This window comes from Sebastes umbrosus, chromosome 2 (genome assembly GCF_015220745.1).
Source record: "Sebastes umbrosus isolate fSebUmb1 chromosome 2, fSebUmb1.pri, whole genome shotgun sequence".
NCBI classification, from domain to species: Eukaryota; Metazoa; Chordata; class Actinopteri; order Perciformes; family Sebastidae; genus Sebastes; species Sebastes umbrosus.
Window position 1 is genome coordinate 35,475,221 of NC_051270.1, and position 26,531 is coordinate 35,501,751.

The 26,531-nt window shown below is 41.1% G+C and overlaps 1 protein-coding gene and 1 long non-coding RNA gene across 3 annotated transcripts in view; both read left to right on the forward strand.

Annotated features, from left to right (window-relative positions):
• The first annotated feature begins 7,570 nt into the window (after positions 1-7,570).
• Positions 7,571-12,071, forward strand: LOC119500337. The gene is made up of 2 exons (XR_005209607.1): positions 7,571-8,769; positions 11,598-12,071. It is a non-coding gene; the product is annotated as an uncharacterized LOC119500337 (long non-coding RNA).
• A 3,076-nt stretch (positions 12,072-15,147) lies between these two features.
• Positions 15,148-26,531, forward strand: part of hsd17b12b (hydroxysteroid (17-beta) dehydrogenase 12b) — a 41,302-nt gene continuing 29,918 nt past the window's right edge. For both annotated transcript variants that reach the window (XM_037790019.1, XM_037790012.1), the window contains exon 1: positions 15,148-15,166. The gene's annotated coding sequence lies outside the window, so the exon portion shown is untranslated. The remainder of the gene's footprint in view (positions 15,167-26,531) is intronic.

Genomic DNA, 26,531 nt, shown 5'->3' on the forward strand with positions numbered 1-26,531 from the left:
TTGTGACAGAGGGTTCATGAAAAATGATTTGAAAAACAATTCAATTATTCAAACTTTTTTGTGGAAATTGAAAATAAAGACACTGTGGACCCATGAAATAATAACGATTGTAATTACAATGGTGATACACAAACCTTACCATCAAGAAGTCAGGTGGGGCATCTCATGCATTCTTTTTACACAGCACATTATATTTCACTTCAGAGGACAACGAATCAAAATACTATCAGCTCTGAGCCAAAAGCAAAAACACTTCATCCAATCCTAAACTTCCAGGTGAACAAATGATCCTTGTATGTTGTGTTCATGCCCTCAGCTCATGTTAGTGGTCATCTTAAACACATTCACATTCCTGAACGTCATAAAACCACTTTCCAGATAACTACACATTCCAGATCATCGTAAAAAAAACTGTCCAGTTGAACAGAGTCACAGTGATCAAAGTGAAATAATGATAAACTAACGCTTCATTTTCAATAAAGATCTACTCCCTGGCCTAATCTATACTACTATACTGTTTGGGAAACCTGAGGAGTTTGACTAGAAAGTGTTAAATACCCTTTTGAAACAAGCAGATGTACTTTCTAGTAGATCATGTGTATAAATTATGTCTGAGATATAAATTAACTATGTACTGCTCAAAATAGATGTCATGTTGTTTAGTAAAGGCCAAACATGTTGAATTATATCACAACTAGGGCTGTCAAAGTTAACACGATAATAACAGGTTAACGCAAGTTTGTTTTAACACCAATAATTATGGGCTAGAGTGAAGATACTGGTATCATATGAAACTAGAAAAACCTAAAGAATCCATTGCTACCAACCTTGTCATACTATCTTGTAGCAAAGGAGGTTAAATAACGCTCCAAACTTACGCTAAATTTTGTCGAGGAGAAACTGGCATGGCCATTTTTAAAAGAGGTCACTTGACCTTTGACCTCTAGATATGTGAATGAAAATGGGTTCTATGGGTACCCATGAGTCTCCCCTTTACAGACATGCCCACTTTATGATAATCACATGCAGTTTGGGGCAAGTCATAGTCAAGTCAGCACACTGACACACTGACAGCTGTTGTTGCCTGTTGGGCTGCAGTTTGCCATGTTATGATTTGAGCATATTTTTATGTTAAATGCAGTACCTGTGAGGGTTTCTGGACAATATCTGTCAACCCTGCAGTTCAAAGCAGTTTATTTGAACATGACGTTGCCGATGCAGCGTGGAGCATCTCAGAACAAAGATGGAACAGTGCGTCCACAAAAAAAAAAAGTGCATCCACATAGTATCCTTGTGAAACAGCACTTTTTTTTCCCCCTTTAAATTGCAACAGCTAAAAATGGCACAAGCACAGTGCAGCCTGCTATTTTTAGAATCCTGTAAAGGAACAAGATGGTTGCAGAGGAGCTGAAGTGTATGCACAGACTCCTATAAATACGAGCACAACACATGAGAGAGCAAATCTGCGGCTAGCTACACATTTCCCGCCCGTCTCCTTCAGATTCAGCACCGCTGAGGACAAACGGGCTGCTGCGTTGCTAATGGACATTATTTATTGTTAGCCCCTTGGTCTATTCCTGTGCAGCCGAACCCCCCCGCTCTGTTTTGGAATGTTTCTCAATGAATAATTGACTGGAGCGGTATTTTTGACCAGCCCTGTCTTGGGTGCAGTGTATAAATAGCTCATGTGCAGCAAAGCGTGCATGGATTTGTCAGGGGCGTTAGGCCTGGGAGTAGGAGCCCTGTTATGTAATAGGCATGTGAGTTGGCACACCATAGAGACGCTGCATTGAATGGGTGTGTGTGTTTGTGTGCGTTTGTGTGCGTGTGTGTGGATGTGTGTGTGTGTGCGTGCGTGCCCGTGTGTGTGTGTGTGTGTGTGTGTGTGTGTGATGCTCTGTTCCCATTGAGTGTTTTCAGAGTGATAGTATACTCACTGGGAGTCCTTTGTTAAGACTGCTGCAGCTGAGGCAGCTCATTTCATTATTGCATTAGCAACACAAACGTACATGCACCTTATATACATTAAAATAATGCACTTTGTTTATTAATACATATTTAAATTAGCAGTAAAGTATGCTCATCCAGGTTTAATATTGATTAAATAAACATTTTCCTCTTGATTAACTAGCCTTATCCCATTCATTTGAACATGTAGTATCCCTATATTGCACTGTAGTAGTATTGGTAAAGCAAACATCCTTATGAATAGAGCAGTATTAAAATGGTAACCAATATTTTTCAACCAGGTCCCTATTTTTCCATGTGTTTGTGTCTAAGTGACTAATGGGGACAACAATTTCTGAAATGTAATGAAATTGTAAACAATGTAATGTTATGTTCACTAAAAGTGCATGTTTTTGCCACTGACAGGCTCAGATTATTATTATAAGTGTCTGACAACATTATGAAATCTGAATATCCGTATACTCTGGCTCAAATAAATACGGGTGATAATTGAATTCAAAGACCTCATTCACATTGTAGAAATCATCTAAATATTCAGCCATGACATTGAAAATCTTTTATATAACACTAAGCTACGCTTTCTCTACTCCAACACAACAAACTCTGCCCTGCTGGCACTCGCGTTTCCACCATGGATGTATTCCACTATACCGTTGTCTTCCGGCAACACATCACCTCGCCAGATTTCAGAATCTCTTTGAGCGAGACTCTTTCCATAATGTTGTCAGACACTTATAATAACAATCAGAGCCTGTCATGGCAAAACCAAGCACTTTTAGTGGCTGTAAATGATGGCGCAACCCGATACCACGCCAAAGCGTGTTATAGATCCGTCTGTCCACCAGAGGATAGCGTGTCAGTGTCACATTTTGCCTCGCAGAAACAAGAATATTACACGCCTGTATTAATGTGCAGTACCAGCAGGGGGCTACAAAGCCACTGATTTAGGATCAGGCAAGAAAACTACTTAGGTATGGTTAAGGAAAACGTCATGGTTGGGCTTAAAATAAGTATGTAAACTAAGTAAAAAACGTACAGAAACAACCTAGTGTCAGTACAGAAAATACTTGACAACTGTCATTAACATAACTTGCTAAAGAAAACACCGGTCTTCCGGTTGTTTGTTGGACCATTCCACCTCTTCACCCGCCCACCATAAGCGGTCTTTCTCACATTATATACTACATAACTACCTCTGAAGCACCTTCATGCAGGCATGTAATAATCACGTCTCTGCGACACAAAACGTGACACTGACACACTTTCTTCCGGCGGACAGACGGGTCTATTACACACTTCGCTGTGAGACTCTGCCGGGCGGTGTCAGCTTGCCCCATAGGATTACATTGCAGCCTGTGAGCAGCTGCCGTTTACAGCGCTCTCCCTCAATACTGGATCAATTTCATAAAATTGTTGTTGCTATCAGTCAGTTAGACACAAAAACATGGGGAAATAGGGTCCATTTTGAAAAATACCAAAGTTACCCTTTAATATTTATCAGTTGCATGTTGGTAATAGTTAAATAATCTATTTGTGTGCAACACAAAAACATAAAATCAACAAACTTTTGCAGTTATCTATTTATGTGCTGCTAAATAGATGCTGAAAAGTCATTTTGGGTCAAGGAACGTTGGGACAAGTGGACAACATTCTGAAGTTGTTCCGATGCAAAACTTTTGATGCCCATTTCCGCATCAAAATTGTGTTATTGCACCTCACAGTGTGTAGATATATTTGGCTCAGGACTGCTGAATATACTAACACTGAATGGACGTTGCTGCAAGATATTACATAATGATAGTGAATTTCCTACGCGGACATGAAAGGAGACGACTATTTTAAAGACACAGACACTCAGAGTGGAGCAAGACTACAACACACAAGGAAAGAATGGCAGTTTGTTTGAATGTCTTTCTCATTTATGGCGTAGAATTACAAACATTTGTGTGTGTCGTTGAATTATCATCTGATGTGACAGCGACTTCTCAGTTGCTGCGGCAAAATATGATCTGAGACAGGTTGTGTAATGTTATTTTAGATATCAGAGGAAAATTACAGTGTATTGCTTCAACAAATAAAGATACATTACTGTAGAATATGCACATTATAAGAAGAATATAAAGTACCCAAAAATAAAACAAAAGAAAAATATGTATTACATAAGCTTGCAGTTGGCTTTTGCATCATGTTAAGTAAAAATCTAATGTATTTTGGTTTTACGTATAAACATTTATTAATTATTCATATATGCGCAACATAGTAAAATATCATAAATGTTTATGTACAGACTAAATGGACAGTTCTGATTTTGGTTTTTGTGTTTGAGGTTGAGGATGTGCATCTGAAGATCACCATATATGTAAGTCATAGAGGCCCACACCATGAAGGAGAATACTATGGCAGCAAAAATCTATTTTCTCCACCATTTGCCCTTTATGTTATGGCATGCATTCATCTAAATACTGCACTAGTTCACTAGACATTCATAGAAGCATGTATTATTTTTTGCTAGGCTGTATCCACAAGGGATTTACTGGCCGTTTCTTTCCAGTTCAGTGTAATAAAAATGCATTGGCCTTGTGAGAACAATAGTTTTCTCTATCATTAACACCAAAGTTATTCTTGTCTCTACCCTCTTTACTTTTGCTCTTCCTGCAGCCTGAATCAGTGAATCTGTGTTTTACGTATAGTAGCTAAAGAACTGTTGTCTCCATCTGAAGTGTGAACTCACTCCTGACTGTGTGTAACTGCTGCACTGTTGCTGTAGTACCATGGACAGCTCCAAAGTAATGCCATCCCACTCTCTCCTCAGCATGCAGCTGTACCACTGAAGTTACAGACCTGTTCACACAGATGGGTGACGATAAGAAAGAAACAACATAATTAGAAAGTTGTTAGACGACCACGAGCTTCCAGAACAGCTTCAATGCACCTCGACGTTTCTGGAGTTCTGCTGAGGGCATTGTCATCGTGGAATAGACCGCTCCCATCAGGTTTTTGTTCTTTTAAATACATCGTACGTCTTTTCTTACACTTTACTATAATTAGGATTATGTGCACAGGCATAAGTCAAATACCAGATCAGGACAAGCAATTCCCGAGTCTTAAAGGGGAACTACGCCTATTTTCAAAATTCATACATGTTATTCCTATATGGTCTAAGACAGTCCAACAAATATGGTGCCTTCAAATGGGTTCGTGTGTACGAGTTGGGCCCATATGACCGCCCACCCCTTGCAGTATTCAAGTTTCTGAAAGCTCCGAGTTCACGACTTGTGACGTGTTTGTTGACGTTGTCAGAAATGGCGGAGGCCATGGAAGTTCATTTTTCAGTGCATAATAAGTGAATATATTGTAATTCTTCGTAATTGTTTAATATGTCTGAGGAAAATGTTGATATTCTCAACGGCCTTATCCTTTTCCTCTTTCATTATGCCTTCGCATTTACATTATGTTACCCGCTTGCTAGCTTCCTAAATTGTTAGCCTCTGTGGCTTCTAGATACCGACAGCAATGTTAGTGTTGCCGTTGCTTAGCAGCGTCGTTCTTCGCGACTTAACCACTTGAACGGCAAGCATATCGTGTACACGACTTCCCATGTTGTAAATACAAGCTCACAAGACACAAGGCACCAATACTAATAATCATGAACAACTCTCTCTCAAATCCAAAAACTAGAGCGCTAAAACTCAAATTTTGTGATGTCATCAAGTATAAAGTGTTTAGCCGCTCCATAGACAATGAATTGGGAGAGATGTTCCAGATGACACTGAGAGCACCCAGGGGATCATTCTGAGTATATGGGAACTTTTTCTGTTTCACAACTGACAACATGACAATAGAATAAAGATCATTTGGGTATAAAAAAGAAAACAAACATTCTATGGATTCACAAAATCAATCAGCCTCCCATTTATTGTCTATGGAGTAGCTCCAGACTTTATACAAGTTTGAGACTTCCTTCTCTGGTTTCTGGCTTTGAGAGAGAGTCGCTCATGTTGATTAAACTTCACCAGGCCATGGAAAAAACATATTGGAATTCTTTATTTAGGTGGTGTTCCCCTTTAAACAGGTCCTCAAGTCCTAAACCAGTCTGTAAACAAAATGTACATCATTTACAGAACTAAAAACAAAGTGATAGTTTGCATCAGGACGACTCTGAAACACCTCGATTGTACATCAATTCTCTGTTTCTTCTCCTCTCAGAGAAGCTTTCAGGACTCTTTCAGACTACACCTTTGGTTTTGCATTCAAAATATTTGACCTTTTTGTGTGTGCCCTAATGTTGATTCACACAGCAACTATTTAGATCTGTTGGGGGTTGAAATCCGTAAGGATAGAGTAATACACTGCATTCTGCTTTTTTGCAACCATCTTCTTATTTAATTTTCTGTGAATATCCACTATCAACCGTGTGAAGGAGCAACAAGGTAACAATAACTTCAGGTATTCATATGAAAGGCCTCTGAGTACCTGGTATCATCCCTCTGTGATCACACACCCTCGTAGTTTGTCACAGCACACCAAGGTTCACTGGTGTGCACGATGTGTGTGATATATTGTATTATAAAAAGGCTTTATTATTCATTTGGAAGATAAATTATATTTGCATTTATAAAATCAAAGGCTGTCCTCGACCAAAAGAATTGTTAGTCGACTACTACTCATATGATTTTGTTGACTTAATTGATTAGTTAATTTTAACCGACAGTACGATATGGAGAAAATCAAATATCGCAATATTCTTGACCAAATACTTCGATATCGGTATCGCAATGTTATTGTAGGGTTGACTATTGGAGCATTTACTAAATATTTATACAATGAGATTTTTTATAAATAATCATCATCATCGTGGGTAAAGGCAAATAATAGAACATCTAGAACAGTCTGGTAAGTTCAGAAAACCCCATAACTTTACTGTAATATAGCCTTTAAAACCAGGAAAAGACAACACCTGTGTCATATTACAATATTACGATATCACAAAATCTAAGATGATATCTAATCTCATATCACAATATCGATCGACTGATCTTTAAAACTGAGTTTCTCCACAAAGAATCACATTTAAATCGTGTGTTTACCAGAGATGTGCTCATAAGATTATTGGAAATAAGTCTTTCAGCATGAAAAAAAACAAAAACAAATTACTAATCGACTAAATAAATCTTAATCGACTAAGAGGGGGCAGCCCTAAATAAAAAAAAATATAATCCATGTCATCATGAAACATTCAAATAAAACACAGAAAATGGAGCAGAAAGTTGAATATCCTGTAAATGTAATGCCATGAAAATCCTACAGGTTGCAGCTTTAATGAATGAGACAGCTCTCTCATTCTTAAAGAGACACATTGATAAAGAAGAAAAAAAAGGCAACATAATGTGCCGAGGATTGTTTTCTATATTTGTGTGTTTGTGTGGGGGATGAAACCACAAAGATGCATCCCTGGAATCTGTCCCTGTGTTGATGTCTCCACCTCTCAGTATACAGTATAGTAGGAGGCTATACCCTGAGCAGAGAAACCCGCAGCGCCATGCAGGCATGTTGAGGATGGGAGTTAAAAATAGCATCATCGGTCGGCCAAGCGGCGCTCCGTTACTACGCGTTTCAGCATTCTGCCCTGTGCAGGGGGAGTCTGCAGGACGGAGACCGAAACAGCCTGGAAGCAGCCTGGAAGCAGACTAACACCTGCAGCATCACACTCAGCAGGGACACTCCTCCTGGGTCTGCTGGAGGGGGGTTAAAACCAGAACCAGGAGTCATTTAAACCAACATACAGATTTGAAATAGGAGGGGAAAAGCATCAAAATGCGACATTGTGTGTTGCTTTGTCTCACAATGGAGCTCATCTTATACTCCAGTAGATTTGTGAGGAATATGTTATATAGGCCTTTTTGCTTCCAGTGCCTTCAAAGAGAGGTTTTGACTCCAGCCAGCAAACAATGGCCCTTAAAGGAGGAGGAGGAGGAGGAGGGTGCTGCGCCTTCTTCAGCCTATCCTCTTGCTATTTTACATTTTCCAGCGCATGTTTCATTGGACCCATCGCTGGCTTTTTTTTTTTTTAGTCAACGGAGGCTCCTGCTTCCACCTTCAAAGTGGGAGATTCTCCACCTGACGTCAATAGTGACTGACGCAGCCCCCAGGAGGAGAAGAGAGTCTGTTGTGTTCTTCCATTTATTTCTAAATTAAATGTAAAAGCAGGACGCGTAAAAACATCATATCACATGAGCTTTGTGTGAGCACATTTTTTTTTTTTTTTTTTTTATTATTATTTGATAGGGGGTCGGGGGGGCGGCTGTGCTCGCGCGCGTAAATGTTTGCGCGTAAAAGGGATGGTGGTGATGGTGATGGAGGTGATGGTGGGTTTAGCCAAATTCTGCACACTTCCGTGATTCCGTGCAGTTTTTTCCACAGCATCATTATTAGGGAGATGCTCTGACGTGCGTGCACGCGCATCCATCGTGCAGAGAGAGAGCGAGATGGTCGCGGGAGCGCGCTACGGCTCTCCAAACGCTGCACGCTCGAAATTCCTCCAAGGAACCTCTGCGAGCTTTTTCTTTTTTTTCATCACGCGCGGGCTAAAAATAGAAACGGGGTTGGATCGTGATCCAGAAATAGATAGGGGGCATCACTCCTATAAAAGGCTCACCATTCAAGAGTACAGTGTGTGCACGGGTTGGAAGAAGCGGAAAGAAGACACAGCAGCTTTTTATATTGGAGAAACGGGCGCTTTTTTATGCTACTTTTCCTGTTTTTGTTTTTTTTTTGTGAAAGGAGGCTCCGCTTGCTCCAACGGTGAGTTGTGAACCCTTCTCTCTATAGCTGCACCTGATTCCGGTTTTGTGTCTTGTCTTTAAGGCTCTGTGCTTTTTATTCACACCACTGCAACACGTAGAGAGAGTATAGCAAAATGTGTGATGTGTGATGTGTGCGGAGTAGAAACGCGATGTCATGAGTGTTTTGGGTGGATTTCTGTGCTATTTTTTGCAGCATGCTTGAAGGGATGGAGAGCTACACGGGAATCACCCTCAGTTCTGATTAAAAAAAGGGTGGATGTCAGTTTGCTGTAGTTGATCGCACCATTATTATCCTTTTGTTCAGGATGTACCAATATTTTTGTGATTCCTTGTGAGGATGCTGTGAGTGTGGAGCTGTCCTCTGGCTTGTGGTGCTGAAGTGCCTTTTTGCTCTTCTCCACGGAGCGTCCTTACAACACCACTGGGGTTATTTCTGATAAGTTTCATGCAGCAGGTTTCACATAAAAAAAAAGGCTTTTTACGAGATCTTCTCGATGCTCGCTCTTTCTTGCCATTTTTTAAACGCGCACATCTCCATCACCGCCTCACGCTATAGAAGCCGGAGAGGACGAGCATCTCTCTCATCATCCAGCATCCAGCTGCTGCTGCTGCTGCTGCTCTACCTTTTACGATCCCATCCTTGTTTGCAGTTTTTTTTTTTTTCTCTCCCTTTTGTGCACGAAGAGTCTCGAGTCGTGACTGCTAAAAAGTGAGTAAGGCGCGTGCTGCGTCAGTGGCGTTTGGCTCCGGTGCGCTCGAGACAGATGGGGGGGAATCGTGACCGGCTGGTGAGAGAGAGAGAGAGAGAGAGAGAGACGCGTCCACGAATGAGAGAGGCTGGACGGCCCAATGGAAACGGAGGAGCGAGGGTGGGGTGGGGCCCCCCATGCCTCGGCTGCTGGAGGCTCTAGAGACAAATTAACCCTTTAGAAATAAAGGCAACTTTACTATTAATGAAACTGGAGGCGTTTTCAACTGGTGCTTTTCTCTCTCCTCCGCGTAAAAGGAGCCACAGAATGGTGGAAAAGCGCACATCAGATCAGGCGTTGGATCATCTGTTGTTGTGTTTGGTTTAACGTCGCGCTGGTGTCCAGATAGTGGATGGATGTTGTAGTGGGGGGGGGGGGTAATGAAACTGTCAGGTGCTTTGGCCTCCTGCTTAGGTGCTCTTTTCCTTTGCATCGCTATTGGTAGATGACGAGGTCCTCCTGTCCAATGAGAGCGCGTCCATCCCTCTGCTCTGCTGCGCGTTAAAGTCTGGAACGATGAGATGAGATGATGCCGCCTCTCCTCCTCATCCTCACAGCCGCTCTTTTTAATAACAAGGCTGCGTGTTGCTGCAAAGCAATCCACTGGCTTTCAGTTTTTATATATATATATAGCTACATCTTGATATATACCGGTTCGTTTGTGCACAAACGCCCCTCATGCACAATGGTGTTTTTATCTGGAAAACACTTTGAGGATGAAGACCACCCTGAGGAAGAAGGAAGTCGTGGACTGGAGTGGATTTTTTTTTTTTTTTTTTTGTGGGAGCAGTTGTCCGTCACGAATCTTTTTGCGGTCTGGGCTTGCTGTGCATACATGAATCTGGGAAGCCCTTACCCCAAAAAGCATTTGTGGAGGATATGAACGTCGGTGGTGGTGATGTTGTTGGGACTGAGAGAAGTCACACTGCTGATGCTGATGCTGCTGCTGTCAGGAGACAGGCTCAGTGAGGTCTGGATTCACAAAGTGTACAAGTGTGACCCAAAACACACACACATACGCACACACACACACACACACACACACACACACACACACACACACACACACACACACACACACACAGTGCTCAGCTTGATGTTACACATTAAAATGTGAATATTAATCCTCTCCAGCTGTGATCCATGATGAAGAAGTGAGTGGTTGAAAAAAAGAAAAAAAGAAAGGGAAATACAAACAGTGTTGTCTTGCACCATCTCCAGCCTCCCACAGCAGTGTACACTCATTCAGCAGTCCTGGGATTGTTTGGTGTTACGCTTGTGATGTTGCCTAATTATGCACTATGTTGCTTTCTATTGTGCTATAAATAAACCTGCTTGAAAGAGGAGGAGCAGATGTGGAGGATTTTTAACAAGAAATGTGTGCAATATTATATTAAAGAGAAATAGTTTTTTTATCTGATTAGTAATTATGCATCAGAATTACATCAGCATCAGAATTTGTTATCTGCCTGGCAGTGCCTTTCTTATTGGATGCAATTTAGTTGTTTAGATGAAAATGCAGACATGTTCTTTAGTATTTTGTTTTGATTCTTATATTTCTGCTGACTAAACATCTGGGACGTAGACTGACAGATTTCATTTGATTTAAATATGTAATTTTAAATGAGGATTCTGGGGTTTTGAGTCTTCTGCGTATAGGCGTCAAATAGAAAATGATGTACTAGGAATCATTTCAGCGCTGCAGGAACCTCAGGTGCACCACTGCACTTACGTCACTTTCGGATTTTCTTGCAATTTGAATATTTGGCTTTTTCAAATACACCTCTCTGTTTCTCGCTTATGCTTTTGTGAAGCTAATCAACAATCGACAAAATGCAAATTAGAAAGCGCAATAATTCCTATTCTATACATTCACATCATTCAATATATGGATGTTCTTAATGTTTTGATTGTTGTCTTCGGCATTTTATGGTTCATTTTCCCATTGCACTCAACATGTACCGATGTATACCCATGTCACATCCTTCTGAATCAGGAGCAGTTCTCCGTATACTATGATGATATATCTGCTTCTGCTTTCTCATATTATCTTTTTTTATGCCTTTTGAACTCACAGGTTGTCTACGTCACATAAACTACGCTGGGAGACGGCAGCAGTGACCAAACCACAGTGAGGTCAGCAGGTCGAAACCACAGAGTGAGTGGGAAATCTGTAAAAGAGAAATAGACAATAGTTTTTCATCATATGCAAAAACAAGTGCTGATATCATGCTCATGCAGCATGGGTGTGCATTCATTACGTCTTGTGTGTCACCCAAGATTTTGTTTGTAGTCTTTTTCTTCTTCTTCTTCTTCTTCTTCTTCTTCTTCTTCTTCTTCTTCTTCTTCTTCTTCTTTTTGATCACCACATATTACAAGAATGGAAATTAATTTTGTCCACACAACTTTTCCTTTTATTATCTGAAATAAAAAAGGGCGTCTACTTATTATTGCAAGCTAATGAATGAGCTCAAATCACAATAATCACCAGCCAGGAAATACATTTGTTCCTATTCAGGCTCGGCACTAACACAAGAAGAAAATGTTACAACATGACAGTCACGACTATCGAACATTCATAATATTCCAATGTACAAAGACTGGCGGCACACTCACTAACTTAAACTGCCATGTGAAAATCAGCTGCTCAGTCAAAATCTCCACAGAGTTGTAAAATCTTAAGATTATTGCATATAGTGTTAATATAGATTACTAGACATTCAGAAAACCAGAGGTGATAAATGATACCTTCTTGGGAATGTTTAAGCTTTTCTTTCGGTATTACAAATGTGCTTCTTTTGTAATCTGACCTCAATGAATGACCCCTTTGATTTTGCTCTCTGAAATATTTTAATGAGAGTCACTTCATACAGGAGACCCTATAGGGTCTTCCTGGGGGTCTAACGTAGGCCCACGAGCACTAAGCGAACCCCCCCTCAGCTCCAGTGGAGCCGTCCAGCAGCTCACAGAGTAGGGAGCTCCTGTTTCGGGAGAGTGTGATTATGTTTTAGCCTCCCTCTCCCTGCGATTTCCCCTCCAGGCCGTCTTTTTAATCAGCTCACCTGCTTAAAGGAGAGGTAATAACCATTACACCAAAGATAGAATACACATGCTGGTCAGAAGACTGTCTTGTTTCTGTAGTTCTGTCAGGTGAGGTGTGAGGATGGTGACAGTAACTTGGTAAAAAGACAGAAATAGTGGAAAGATTGTGTGAGTCTATGTTGAAAGACAACCAGATTCAAAAATTATTTAATAGTATTTAACCAATACAATTAGAGAAATCATAAGAATACTATAATTATAAATGTACAGAGTTCAGATCTGAGGAGTAAAGATGTGTGTGTGTGTCTTTGTTTTTCTCTCTTTTTACAGAGTCACATTTTATGTGTGATTATGGACATATGTGTCCTGTAAATCAGACGGTGATTTGTGGTTTTAAATTAGTTTTTGCATATTCATTTGTGAGTGTAAAGAGCCCTACAGTTTTTAATGTGCTGTAAGTGTTTGGGACTGGACAGACACTTCACATTAAACAACAAAGAAACATTACACGGCCATTTCTAAATGTATTTAGATATGCCGTGTCCTAGCTTTTCTTTAACTTTGTCCTTTTAATTATTTTTTTCTTCTGGAACAATAATATCACTGTTTAGCTATGACAATGAGCACATTTAAATCTTTATTTGAAAGGCAAGACACACACAGCAAAGTGTGTGTGCATCCATGTTATAGTGTTACGTTTGCAGATGTGCGTGTATGTACGAAGGAGCGATAGAAAGAGAGAAAGTCTTCAGACTGAAATTAAATAAGATACCTGCATGTGTCCATGTACAAACATTTACACCAGTTTACAGTATATACGACTGTTAAATCTATGTTGAAATTTGCAAATATCAACAAGCCACATAAACACGTCCTGCTCCTGCGTTTCTACAAGGCAGAAATGTTAAAATCATCAGCGTTATATAGAAACCGGTTGATCCTCCTGTTTGTAGTTCTCAGACATACAGCGAGCAGCCAGACACTTAACACTGATTAAATGGAAATCTGCAACCATCTCTTCTCACGCTCTGTGGGTCAAGGAAATATTCACGAGTCTTGAACTGGAAAACAATCAGATACACGTTAACTGTTAAGGCTCCGAAATCAAATTTATCACATGTGGAACTCCTGAATAATTGATTTGTGGGTTTTTTTTTCCTTCTCAATTTAACAACAGATGACAAAGAGAGACGAAACACAGAGAGCGAGGTGTGTGTGTGGAGTCAGTGTGCGTCCTTGTTATGGTCTTCTCTTGTAGGAGTGTGTGTGTGTTACCTTTTAGTTTACACTTTTATTTCTTCTCATCATGTGTGCTTTCTTGTCTCCTTATTTGTTGAATTAATTTAATTAAATTTAAATAATTCTCTCTTGTTTTGTCACATCTTTTCTATTTTTTTGTTCAAATATGTCATAATAAACTATAACTTAGATTTTATTTTATTTTTTAAAAAGAAACCTTACCTTAATCATATTCCAATAATGGCTGAATGTGTTAATGGTAAATTTGCGTCATTTGCTCTGATTATGAATGGATTTACAATTTAATTGTATGCTGTTAACTGTGTGTGTGTTTTGTTTCAGAAGCTACTGTATGTTTCAATACTAATGATGCTTTTAACCATTTTTATATAGCAGCTTTATAATAAAAGCAGTGTGAAATATCCTATCATGTGTCTCTTATTGAATTGTAGTTTTAGTGAATAACACCGCACAGTATTTGGAGTGTCATGTTTTTAAAAGAAACTTGTAATCAGTGTGTGCCTTTGTGATGTTTCGCTGTAAAATAACAGATGAAAATATGAAAATAAACATTAATAAATACTTGTGAAGATGAATCTGACAGATGTAAAGAACACGCAGAATAAAATATGTATTGTCCTGTAAAATCCACAAAGAACAGAGTTTATAATAAGTGTATTATTTGTATTTTGTGTTTTCTACGAATGTGGTGTTCTTCCTGTATGCGTGTGTGTGTGTGTTTTGTCCAATAACAGACAGATTGTTCTCAATATACACAGTTGTAGATCTCTCGAACATTACGTGTCCTTATCAACAATGTGTCAAAATAACAATTGAAAAACAATGACATAATGATAAGGAGCTGTCCATCAACACACGGTGCTGAATCACTGGCTGTATATTGCACCATGTGTCATTAAAAGATGTCCATATGCTTTTATTACATATTTATATTAACTAACTGTTTTTTATATGTTTTATCAAAGTCACAAGTCAGCCTTCATCAATGCAACAGTTTTACCTCTCACTCTTCATCCACCTCATTCACACTCATTCACACGTGGACATCAGGCCCGTGCACTGTACTTGCCTGCAGGCTCTCGTGGTCATGATCAGCAGCTGGTCCATTTACGTCCGAGATGGAGCTTTAATCTAAATTTCATTCAGGTTCCTTTGAAAGCTTAGAGCCAACAGTTTAGACTCCTGTTTACCATTGCTGCATTTCTATTTTTAGATGCAATGCTCTTATGTAACGCTCACTCTCACATTATGGACCACTGCTGTCTGCTCCACTTGGCTGAATTGTGTACTCCCCCCGTGTGTGTGTGTGTGTGTATGTGTGTGTGTGTGTGTATGTGTGTGTGCGTGTGCGTGTGCGTGTGTTTGTGTTTGTGTGTCTGTATACTAAGTTAGATTCAATTATGTCTTATAACTTCCATGACGTAAAAATAAATTAAAAGGAAAGAAAACAGACAGATGCGTTCAAGGCTCAGCATCTACATGTTGTTGGGAAAACTATAAAATCAAGCAAACAAAATATCCAATTCAAGAACAATATTGCATTGAGACTGTTTTGTTTTATAGGGTTAGGGTTAGTTTAGTATTTAGACCCTCATTTGGGCCCTTTTTGTTAAAATACACTCGAAAGAATTCTAATCAAATTCTCAGGGTGAACATGATGTACATGCCAAGAGTTTGTTGTGTTAATGGATTTCTCATGATAGGTATATATCATGAATACTGCCAAAAACTTACAGCATTTCAGTATTTATAAAGTATTTATACATAAGGCAAGGCAAGGCAAAGCAGCTTTATTTGTATAGCACATTTCAACAACAGGGCAATTCAAAGTGCTTTACAGAAACATTCAAGAACATTGCGACAAAATGCAAAAGAACATTAAGAAATAATTAAAACAGTTATAAAAACATTAAAACATTAAAACATTAAAGATTAGAAAATAAAAACGAGCTAAAAATAAAAGCTAGGATAGAAGCTAAAATTGCATAAAACTCAAAAGAGTAAAAGTTATAGTGCAGTGTCAGATCATTATCTAGTTTAATAAAAGGCACCCGCAAACAGGAAAGTTTTAAGCTTTGTTTTAAAAGAAGTGAGAGTTGGAGCGGTCCTGCAGGTTTCTGGGAGCTTGTTCCAGATATTTGGTGCATAAAAACTGAACGCTGCTTCTGCATGTTTAGTTCTCACTCTGGGGACACTAAGCAGACCTGATCCAGATGACCTGAGAGGTCTGGATGGTTCATAACAAAGCAGAAGATCAGAAATGTATTTTGGCCCTAAACCATTTAGTGCTTTGTAAACCAGCAGCAGTATTTTGAAATCAATTCTCTGAGAGAAAGGGAGCCAGTGTAGAGACTTCAGAACTGGACTGATGTGATCCACTTTCTTGGTCTTAGTGAGGACTCTAGCAGCAGCGTTCTGAATCAGCTGCAGCTGTCTGATTGATTTTTTAGGAAGACCGGTAAAGACGCCGTTACAGTAGTCAAGTCGGCTGAAGATAAATGCATGGACTAGTTTTTCCAAATCCTGCTGAGACATCAGTCCTCTAATTCTTCTTATATTCTTCAGGTGATAGAAGGCTGTCTTTGTAATTGTCTTAATATGGCTGTTAAAGCTCAGGTCTGAGTCCATGACTACACCAAGGTTTCTGGCTGGGTCCGAGCTTTTTAACATCACAGATTGTAGGTGAGCACTAACCTTTAATCTTTCTTTTTTGGCTCCAAAAACTATGACCTCAGTTTTGTCTTTGTTCAGCTGAAGAAAATTCTGGCACATCCAATTATTGACTTGTTCAATGCACTCACTCAGTGCTGGTATTGGACTGTAGTCTCCTGGTGATAGAGTTATGTAAATTTGTGTGTCGTCTGCATAGTTATGGTAATTTATTTTGTTGTTCTCAAAAATCTGACCCAGTGGGAGCATGTAGATGTTAAACAAAAGAGGCCCCAAGATGGAGCCTTGGGGAACTCCGCATGTGATTTTGTTCAGCTCAGATTTGCAATTACCTATAGACACAAAGAAGTCCCTGTCTTTTAGGTAGGATTTAAACCAGCTGAGTGCTATGCCAGAAATACCCACCCAGTTTTCCAGTCGGTCTAGTAATATATTATGGTCAACCGTGTCGAATGCAGCACTGAGATCCAGTAAAACTAAAACCGTAGTTCTACCACTGTCTGTGTTCAATCGGATGTCATTGAAGACCTTAACAAGAGCAGTCTCAGTGCTGTGGTTTCGTCGAAAACCTGACTAGAAGACATCAAAAGAGTTGTTTAGTGCCAGAAAGCTATTTAATTTTTGAAAAACTGTTTTTTCAATTATTTTAGACAAGAATGGAAGATTTGATATCGGTCTGTAATTATTTACTACTGATGAGTTCAGATTGTTCTTTTTGAGGAGTGGTTTGATGACAGCAGTTTTCAGGGCCTGTGGGAAGACTCCTGAAACAAGAGATGCATTAACAATCTGTAAAAGCTCTGAGACCATACAATCTGATACTTTTTTGAAAAGGCCTGTTGGCAGAATGTCAAGGCAGCATGAGGAGGATTTTAGATGTTGTATGATTTCCTCCAGGTATGTCTGATTTATTGGATAAAACTGTGTCATGGTATTTGCACCAGGTTTAAGTGGACGCAGGGGAAACAAACATCCTGTACCTGCTATGGAGGAAGTGACTGCTTGTCTGATTTTGTGAATTTTTTCTGTAAAAAAGGATGCAAATTCATTGCAGGCCCTGGTGGATAAAAGTTCAGAGGCTACTGACACAGGAGGGTTTGTTAGCCTGTCGACAGTAGCAAACAGGGCACGTGCATTGTTATTGTTTTTGGTGATGATGTCAGAGAAGAAGGACCGCCTTGCATTTTTCAGTTCTGAATTATAAATGCAAAGTCTCTCTTTATAGATGTCATAATGAACTTGTAGATTTGTTTTCCGCCACTGGCGTTCAGCTTTTCGACACTCTCTTTTTTCATTTCTTACCAACATGGTATTTCTCCATGGAGATTTTTTCTTACCAGAGACAATCTTCACCGTTTTGGGTGCAATGGTATCAATAATATTTGTCATTTTAGAATTGAAATTATCTACAAGCTCATTGACAGCGGTCCAGGGGAGGGTGGGTGTGGAAGAGAAAGCCTGAACAAATTGATCACTGGTATTTTCAGTGATATACCTTTTTGTGATTACCTCTGTCTTATCATTTCTGTGCACAGGAAGAGTACTCTCAAAGAATACACATGAATGATCAGACAGAGCAACATCCATCACTACAACCTTGGAAATGTTCAGGCCCTTTGATATGATTAAGTCCAAAGTGTGTCCCCTATTGTGTGTGGGCTCTGTCACATGCTGACTCATTCCATAGTTATCAAGAACCTGACACAGTTCTTTGGCCCCTCTGTCCTGTTGGTTGTCAACATGGATGTTAAAATCACCAACAATGACTACACAGTCAAAGTCAACACAAATTACAGACAGCAGTTCAGTAAAATCATCAAAAAAGTTTGCACAGTATTTAGGTGGCCTGTAGATATTGAGAAACAAAGCTCGAGAAGAGGAGTTCAGCTGAAGAGCGACATATTCAAAAGAAGCAAAATGTCCATAAGATATCTGTTTGCATTGGAGAGAATCATTAAACAATATGGCAACTCCACCTCCTTTCTTATGCATTCTAGCTTCGCTCATAAAACTAAAGTTGGGAGGAGTTGACTCAATAAGAACAGCTGCACTGTTATTTTGGTCTAACCAAGTTTCAGTTAAAAACATAAAATCAAGCTTGTGCTCAATAATAAAATCATTGATTAAAAAACTTTTTCCTGCCAAAGACCTGACATTTAACAGGGCTAGCTTTAATGTGCTAGAAGCATTACTATTATTTTTTGGGACATGGTTTGGCTGGCAAGGAATCAATGCTAAATTTGATAAATTAGCACAATCAGTAAAAATCTTCCTGTTTCTTTGCAGGTTCACCATTCTTTTTCTACTACTTATTAGAACTGAGATAGAAGAAGCTCTCATCACACAGGGCCCCAGCTTGTCCTGGAAACAGTCACGTGTATCATTAGCCTTGAAGCCTGAACCCAGCACATATCAATCTGTGCTTGCAACATTTTGTAAAGGAACATCCTCATCAGGCTGCGGAGACAGAGGCTGATTCCATTGTGGAGGGGATGGAGGTGGTGGGTGTCGTGTTTGTGGAGATAGTGCCAAAGTTGTTCGAGGTCGACCTCGTGGGGGGATCATGGGAGAGAAAATGGGTGTAGGGCGGGGAGTAAGTTTAGTTCCAGCATTGACCAGCTCTTTCATGTGGTCAGTGAACTCCAAGAGGGGGGAGGAGGGAGAAAGGGTGATAAGCGAGGATGAGGACGCCTCCTCTTGTCTCTGCTGTATCCCAGGGCTGGCTTGTGGTGGGGGTGAAATGATTCTCCTTGAGGTCCCCTGGCACATTGTGTTGTGTCTTCCTCCAGTGGTGATTCCTCTTGTCTTGCGTCCTTGGCAGAGGGAACAGATGAATGACGCAGGAAGTAGAATAGGTTGTAGTTGAACAATTTTACTCCTGACTTGTTTAGGCAGAGTCCATCTGCCTTGAAGAGATGTCTGCGGTCCCAAAAAAAGTTAAAATTGTCAATAAAATGCACTGAGTGGGATTTGCATGCTGTTGAAAGCCATGTGTTCAGCCCCAGCAACCTGCTGAATCTCTCGACTCCTCTTCTGATCGGCAGCAGGGGTCCACTGATAAACACCTGAGCATTCAGAGAGCTGACCGTGTTTAGCAGACCAGTAAAGTCCCGTTTCAGCACTTCAGACTGTTGCTTCACAACATCATTCGACCCAATGTGCAATACCACATTTTTCACATTTGGGTGTGCAGTCACAATATCCAGGATTCTTTCTGCCAGATCAGAGACCATATCTTTGGGAAAACAGAGTACTTTGATGTCTTTACTCCACATGCTTTTCACATCTTTAACAGCAGCATCACCCACAATCAGAGTTTGAGTTTGAGGCCCAGTTGTTAGCTTTCCCTGTAGCCTTTTACCTTCAGAGTTGCTTTTGGTTCTTACCCTGCTGTGTGAAGAGTTGAGATTATCCAGGGCATCAGATCGAGATCCAGGGTCCTGCAACAGTGGAGCAAATCTGTTCTCCAGTTGCAAACTTCTTTGTTGGGGAGGTTTGTTACTCATCCTTCCTTTCACAGTTGTCCACGGTTGGACCTTACTTTGTACAGGGGTTGATGAGGCACTATGCTCGGATGCTAATGCAGGCCAGCCGGTCGCATCATATATCTGAGGGTGCTGGGTTCTGCCTGTAAGTTTTCCTCCCATTTCCCAGGGACATGATTTACGCTTTGGCTTTGCACCAAGAGCGTTCCAGGGAGGACTACTAGTCGATTTATTGCCCTCTTGATTCTTGGTGGTCTTGTTGGTGCTAATTAGCTTTCTATTAACCTGTTCCAGTTCACTGTTTTGAGTCAGTGGTAGAGTGGTTTCATTCCCACATAGTCCATTCACCTCTGCATTCACTTCGAGCCGGATAATCTTTGTTTCCAGCACTGCTATCTTCTGTAGAAGTTTGTAGTAGTCATCCGTGGAGAAGGGAGGCATCTTGCTGCTGATTAGCTTTAACCAAGCACCTCGCTCCCGTTCACTATAGTACAGGCTTGTGCTGCTGATAGGCCACGCTCACAAAGTAAAACAGTTTTTAAAATAGTGGTAGCCTTCAGTTTCTTTCATAAATGAAACTCCCAGTGATTTGTAAGTATCCAGGACCCGTTTTCCAAAAATTTAGTAGCGAAAGATAAGCATAGCAATGATAAAAAGAAAGCAAAGCGAAGAGCAACTCAGCGAAGCGTCTGCACAGGAGGAAGAGTCTTACTGACCAATAAAACATGAAGGAAAGCAAGCTTGCTGCAATATTATCTGTCGGTTTCCATCAGAGCAAATACAGAATCCACTAAAATACGCAAGAAATCGGACAGGGCACTGGCTTTTAGGTATAGAGAGAAGAATATTATATACGTTATATCAATAATCATGAAGAGCTGGGGTTTCTTTGGATTTTTTGTTATTGCATTTTCAAACAATGTATTTCAACCTACTAAAAACAAATTCTGGAAAATATGGCTCAGGAAATACCATATCACACACATTTTATTTATTTATTTGTTTCAAAATATGGGACTGATAATAATGACATTTTCAAACAAGGTATTTCAACCTACTAAAAAATGATTATAGTTTATTATCATTATTATTATTATTTGTTGCAAGGTGAGGTGCAGGAGAGCAAGGTGAAAAGTCACGAAGAGAAATCATCACACTGGCAGGTAAGTATGCTTGAAAAATAAGGCAGACTTTTATTTTCAGTCTTTAAAAATTCCATCAAACAAAGGAAAAAACACATGGAGGGAAAATCATCCTCTGCATTCAGTTACACTGCTCACCACATGCCTGGTGCTGCTCTTTTTTACCACTCTCTTTTTCAAACTCTACTTTCACACATGGTCATATAACCTAACAGCCCGCCTTTCCAGTTCAAACTGGCTTATCAGGCGAATGCTGCCATCAGCTCAGACTGGAGACACCTGCAGTAAGAACTTGGGAAATCAGAGCACACCTGATTACACTTGGAGCCACTCAGTCCCTGTCAGTCAATTAACCCCTTAACTACCCACATAAGGAAAAACAAAGATAACTGTGATCAACCCCACTTGGCTTTACCATACAGTTACTGAGGGAGTTGTTGCTTCCTCACATTTCACACCTCCTCCCCCTCTGGCTTACATAAGTCAGGCAAACGTGACAGATAATCAGCAATAAGGTTTTTCTTACCAGGACAGTGCTCTATGGTGAACTGGTATGGCTGGAGGGCTAGGCACCAACGCAGAATCCTTGCATTCTGATGCTGCTTGGATTGCATCCACTTCAAAGGTCTGTGGTCTGTCTGCAATACAAACTCTCTTCCCAAAAGGTAATACTTCAATGAATCAATAGCCCATTTTATAGCCAGTCCCTCCTTTTCCACAGTAGAGTACTTTTTCTCCCGGTCAAACAGTTTCTTACTTAAGAACAGGACAGGTTTCTCTTCACCAGGTTCCCCCTGGGCTAGCACCGCTCCTAGTCCAACACCGGAGGCATCAACCTGCACAAGGAATGCTTTCGTGAAGTCCGGGCTCTGCAACACAGGAGCTTGACAGATCTGCCTTTTCAATGCCTGGAAGGCACGTTCACATTCATCATTCCATATCACTTTCGAGGTTGATTTTTTTGTTAGTTCGGTGAGTGGTGCCGCCAATGTAGAGAAATGGGGAACAAACCTTCTGTACCACCCCACCAGTCCTAAAAAGGATCTCACTTGCTTCTTGGACAGGGGTCTTGGAATCATCTGTATGGCCTTTATCTTCTCTATTTGTGGCCTTATCTGCCCACGGCCGACCAGGTACCCAAGGTATTTCACCTCCTCCTGAGCCCAGGAACACTTGTTTGCATTCAAGGTCAGCCCGGCTTCCTGTATCTTGCTTAGGACGATTTCAAGATGCTGCAAGTGTTCTTCCCAGGATTTACTGTAGATTACCACATCATCAAGATAGGCAGCTGAAAACCTGGAGCAATCATTAAGAACAATGTCCATTAATCTTTGAAAGGTCGCAGGTGCGCCATGAAGGCCAAAGGGTAACACAGTGTACTGGAACAAGCCCATTCCTGGAATCTGGAACGCTGTGTATTCTTTGCAAGATGGGTCAAGAGGCACTTGCCAGTAACCTTTACAAAGGTCTAATGCTGTGATGTAGTTGGCTTTCCCGATTCTCTCTAGCAGCTCATCAATACGGGGCATGGGATATGAATCAAAACAGGAAATACTGTTCAGTTTCCTCATGTCGGAACAGAACCGAGGTTGAGTACAATTTTTCTTGGGAACAAGCACTATGGGGTTTGACCACTCACTTCTGGATGGTTCAATGACTCCCATGTCCAACATCATCTGCACCTCCTTCTTCAGTGGTTCCATCATTCGTTCTGCAATTCTGTAAGGCTTCAGGCGAACAGGTTTAGTGTCCTTCAGAACAATTTTGTGTTTTATCACATCAGTTCGGCCAGGTTTTTCTGAGAACAATGATGGGAAAGATTGTTTAAGCTCACCCAGTTGATGCCACTGATCCACACTCAGGTGCTCTGGAGGGATCTGGGGTTTACACTTCTCTCTGAAGGGCATCATGTCCGCTTCCTCAGCTTCCGCCACATCATCTTCAGACTGGACATCCTGGACCATCAGAACATGCTCTCCACCTGTTTCCAAGGGATTTCTTTCATGGTATTCCTTTAATAGGTTTACATGGAGCAGTTGCTTGTGTTTTTGTTTATCAGGACAGGAAATTTCATATGTTACTGGGCCCACCTTTCTGGTAACAGGATAGAGGCCTTGCCACTTCGCTAGTAACTTACTCGGCCCAGTAGGGAGCAGTACCAACACTTTCTGTCCAGTTTTCAGTTCTCTTTCTCGAGCATGTTTGTCGTACCATACCTTTTGTTTATGTTGAGCCTCCAGCATGTTTTCTTTGACTCTTTCTCTGCAACTTTCCAGTTTGTCTCGCATCTGCAGAATGTAGGAGATGATGTTCGTTGTTGGTGACGTTGCCACACCAGCCACCCAGTTCTCCTTCAGCATGTCCAAAGGGCCTCTCACCTGTCTGCCATACAACAGCTCAAAAGGGGAGAAACCAGTTGAAGCCTGGGGTACCTCTCGATATGCAAACAAAAGGAAAGGCAACCATTTATCCCAGTCTTTGCCAGTATCATCAACAAATTTTCTCAACATTTGTTTCAGGGTACCATTAAATCGCTCGACAAGACCATCGGTTTCAGGGTGGTAAGGAGTGGTTCTTATCCCTTTCACACCAAGTTGAGAATACAGTGACTTCATTAGATGTGACATAAAGTTTGAACCTTGATCTGTTAAGATCTCTTTAGGGATGCCAACTCTAGAGAATAACTCCACTAAACATCGAACTATATGTTTGACCTGAATGGAGCGCAGTGGATAAACATCTGGATATCTGGTTGCATAGTCACATATCACCAGGGCAAATTTGTGTCCTTTGCTACTCTTTGGCAGGGGACCAATGATATCCATGGCTATTCTCTCATAAGGCACACTCATAATAGGTAATGGTTGTAATTGGCCTCGGTCTGAAATTTTGGTGGGGGCCACCACCTGGCAATCATGACATGTCTTGCAATACTCCAGTACCTCTTTGTATAACCCTGGCCAATAGAAGCGCTCAGCAATGCGGTTATAGGTTTTGGCCTGCCCTAAATGGCCAGCCCATGGAATAGTATGACCCAAATGCAGTATTACTTGACGATACTCTTTTGGAATAACAAGTCTGGGATTCTCAATGTCTGCCAAATACAAAAGGTTTTCTTTTATGACAAAGGGATCCCCAATTACACCTTTCAGCCCCCCTGTGCCAGCTTTTTGGACCCCATCTATTTCACAAACTTTTGCAAAGAGAGGTTTCAGAGAGGAGTCATTCTCCTGAATCTCTCTGAAATTGTCAGGGATTTGCCATTGTGGTTCAATGGGAGGAGTTAAAGGGAGAGAAGGGTCAGGACATTTAGCTTTATCAAGATTTCTGTTTTTCTCCTGACGACGCTGACATTTTGTTTTCTTAACCTTATTTCCCCCTTTAAACAAACCATCATCTGCATCAGGTAGGGGTTCTAACCCCTTGGTGACAGAGCGAGTCACTACAGCACAAGAGTATGCTCTGGAGTTTTGCTGGACCAAATTGTCTAGCACAGGCAAATCTTCTCCAAGGATTACATCATATGCTAGGTGATCTAGCACACCAACAGTTAACATAAAGGCTTGCCCTTCAACCTCAATGATCACTTCTGCAGTTGGGTAATCTTTCCTACATCCATGAACACATGTGATATTTACATTTCGTTCAAAGTTAGTCAGTGAGTTGTGGAGTAGGCTGGACTTTACCAAAGTTTGCGAACTACCAGTGTCAGCCAGAGCCTTTGCCACATGACCGTTAACTGTGACATCTACTACATGTCTATGTGGAATCATTTCATTCTCATTAACATCATCATGGTCATCATTATCAGGACGAGGTACAGAACACAACTCAACTGTTTTTGATCTTTTTAAAGGACAAAATGAAGCTTTGTGGCCAGGTTGCTGACAGTAAAAACATGTGAAGTTAGGTTTCAAGTTTGAATGTACAGGTTTCTTACCAACCCCAATGTCCTTATTGTCCACAACAGGCAAACCGTAAGGTTTGGTCTCCCCAAACCTTGACTTCCCAACAGTCAACTTTTTCCTTGAAGGGTCCCCGTGAGCAGCTGTGTAGCGTTCTGCCAGGTCCGCTGCTTCCTCTCCTGTCTGGGGATCGTTCTCCTTTACCCAGGTGCGAATGTCTGGTTGGAGCACACGGAGGTATTGCTCCAAAACAATAGACTCACCAATCTGCTCCTTAGTGCGGCTGTTTGGTCGCATCCATCGTTTATAAAGTCCCTTTATCCGGTTGTAGGTTTCACGGACTGTTTCTCCCACTGGCACAATAGTGCTCCGGAAACGCTGTCTGTAAGTCTCCTCTGTCACATTGAACTTCATTAACACTGCTGCTTTAACGGCCTCGTAGGATTCAGCTTGTTCTTCGTCCATTCCAGCATAAGCATCAAGAGCTTTTCCCGTCAATAAAGGTGACCACTCTGGCTGCCCACTCCACTGGCTGCCACCCCCATGCTCTGGCCATCCGCTCAAACCGAACAAAGAAGCTCTCTGGATCTTCACCTTCTTTGAAGTCAGGTATTCTTGGTTCACTGACATGGGGCCTGACAGACCGGGTTGGTGGAGAAGCACGCTGTTGCTGCTGAGGCAACAGTTGCTGTAATGAGGAGACAGGCCCACTAGCTTGAAGTGGAATGAATTTCTTTGGTTCTTTAACTGTGGGCAGGTGCATGGAGGTTTCAGCTTGCAGCTTTAAAACACCAGCAGGTATAGCATGAGGATAATGTTGGTCAGGCTGTTCATATTGTTCATCTGACATCCAGTCCTGCGTCGACTTTGCTCCCATCTCACCTCTTAGCTGTTTAATCTGATCAAAAAGTACCGCTTCAGTTTGTCTAGACCGTCGCATAAACTCTCTCATTTCTTCAAAAAAGTCTGTGGCAGAGAGTTCTTCACTAGCAACACGGTCTATAAGTATTTTTGGCCGTACCACTGGTTCTTCTTCTTCATCTCCAGCGGCCATGGCTCCATCAAGTGGTGGCTCAAACTCCACTGTCCTTTCAGCATTCTTTCTCTCCATTTCTGCCAAGGTGGATTTCTTCGGCCGACCTCTTCCACGTACTGCACCTCTCATTTAGTCAGCATTCCAACACCAACTCGACACAGGCGTATTAGATCCCACCGCTGCCACCAATTGTTGCAAGGTGAGGTGCAGGAGAGCAAGGTGAAAAGTCACGAAGAGAAATCATCACACTGGCAGGTAAGTATGCTTGAAAAATAAGGCAGACTTTTATTTTCAGTCTGTAAAAATTCCATCAAACAAAGGAAAAAACACATGGAGGGAAAATCATCCTCTGCATTCAGTTACACTGCTCACCACATGCCTGGTGCTGCTCTTTTTTACCACTCTCTTTTTCAAACTCTACTTTCACACATGGTCATATAACCTAACAGCCCGCCTTTCCAGTTCAAACTG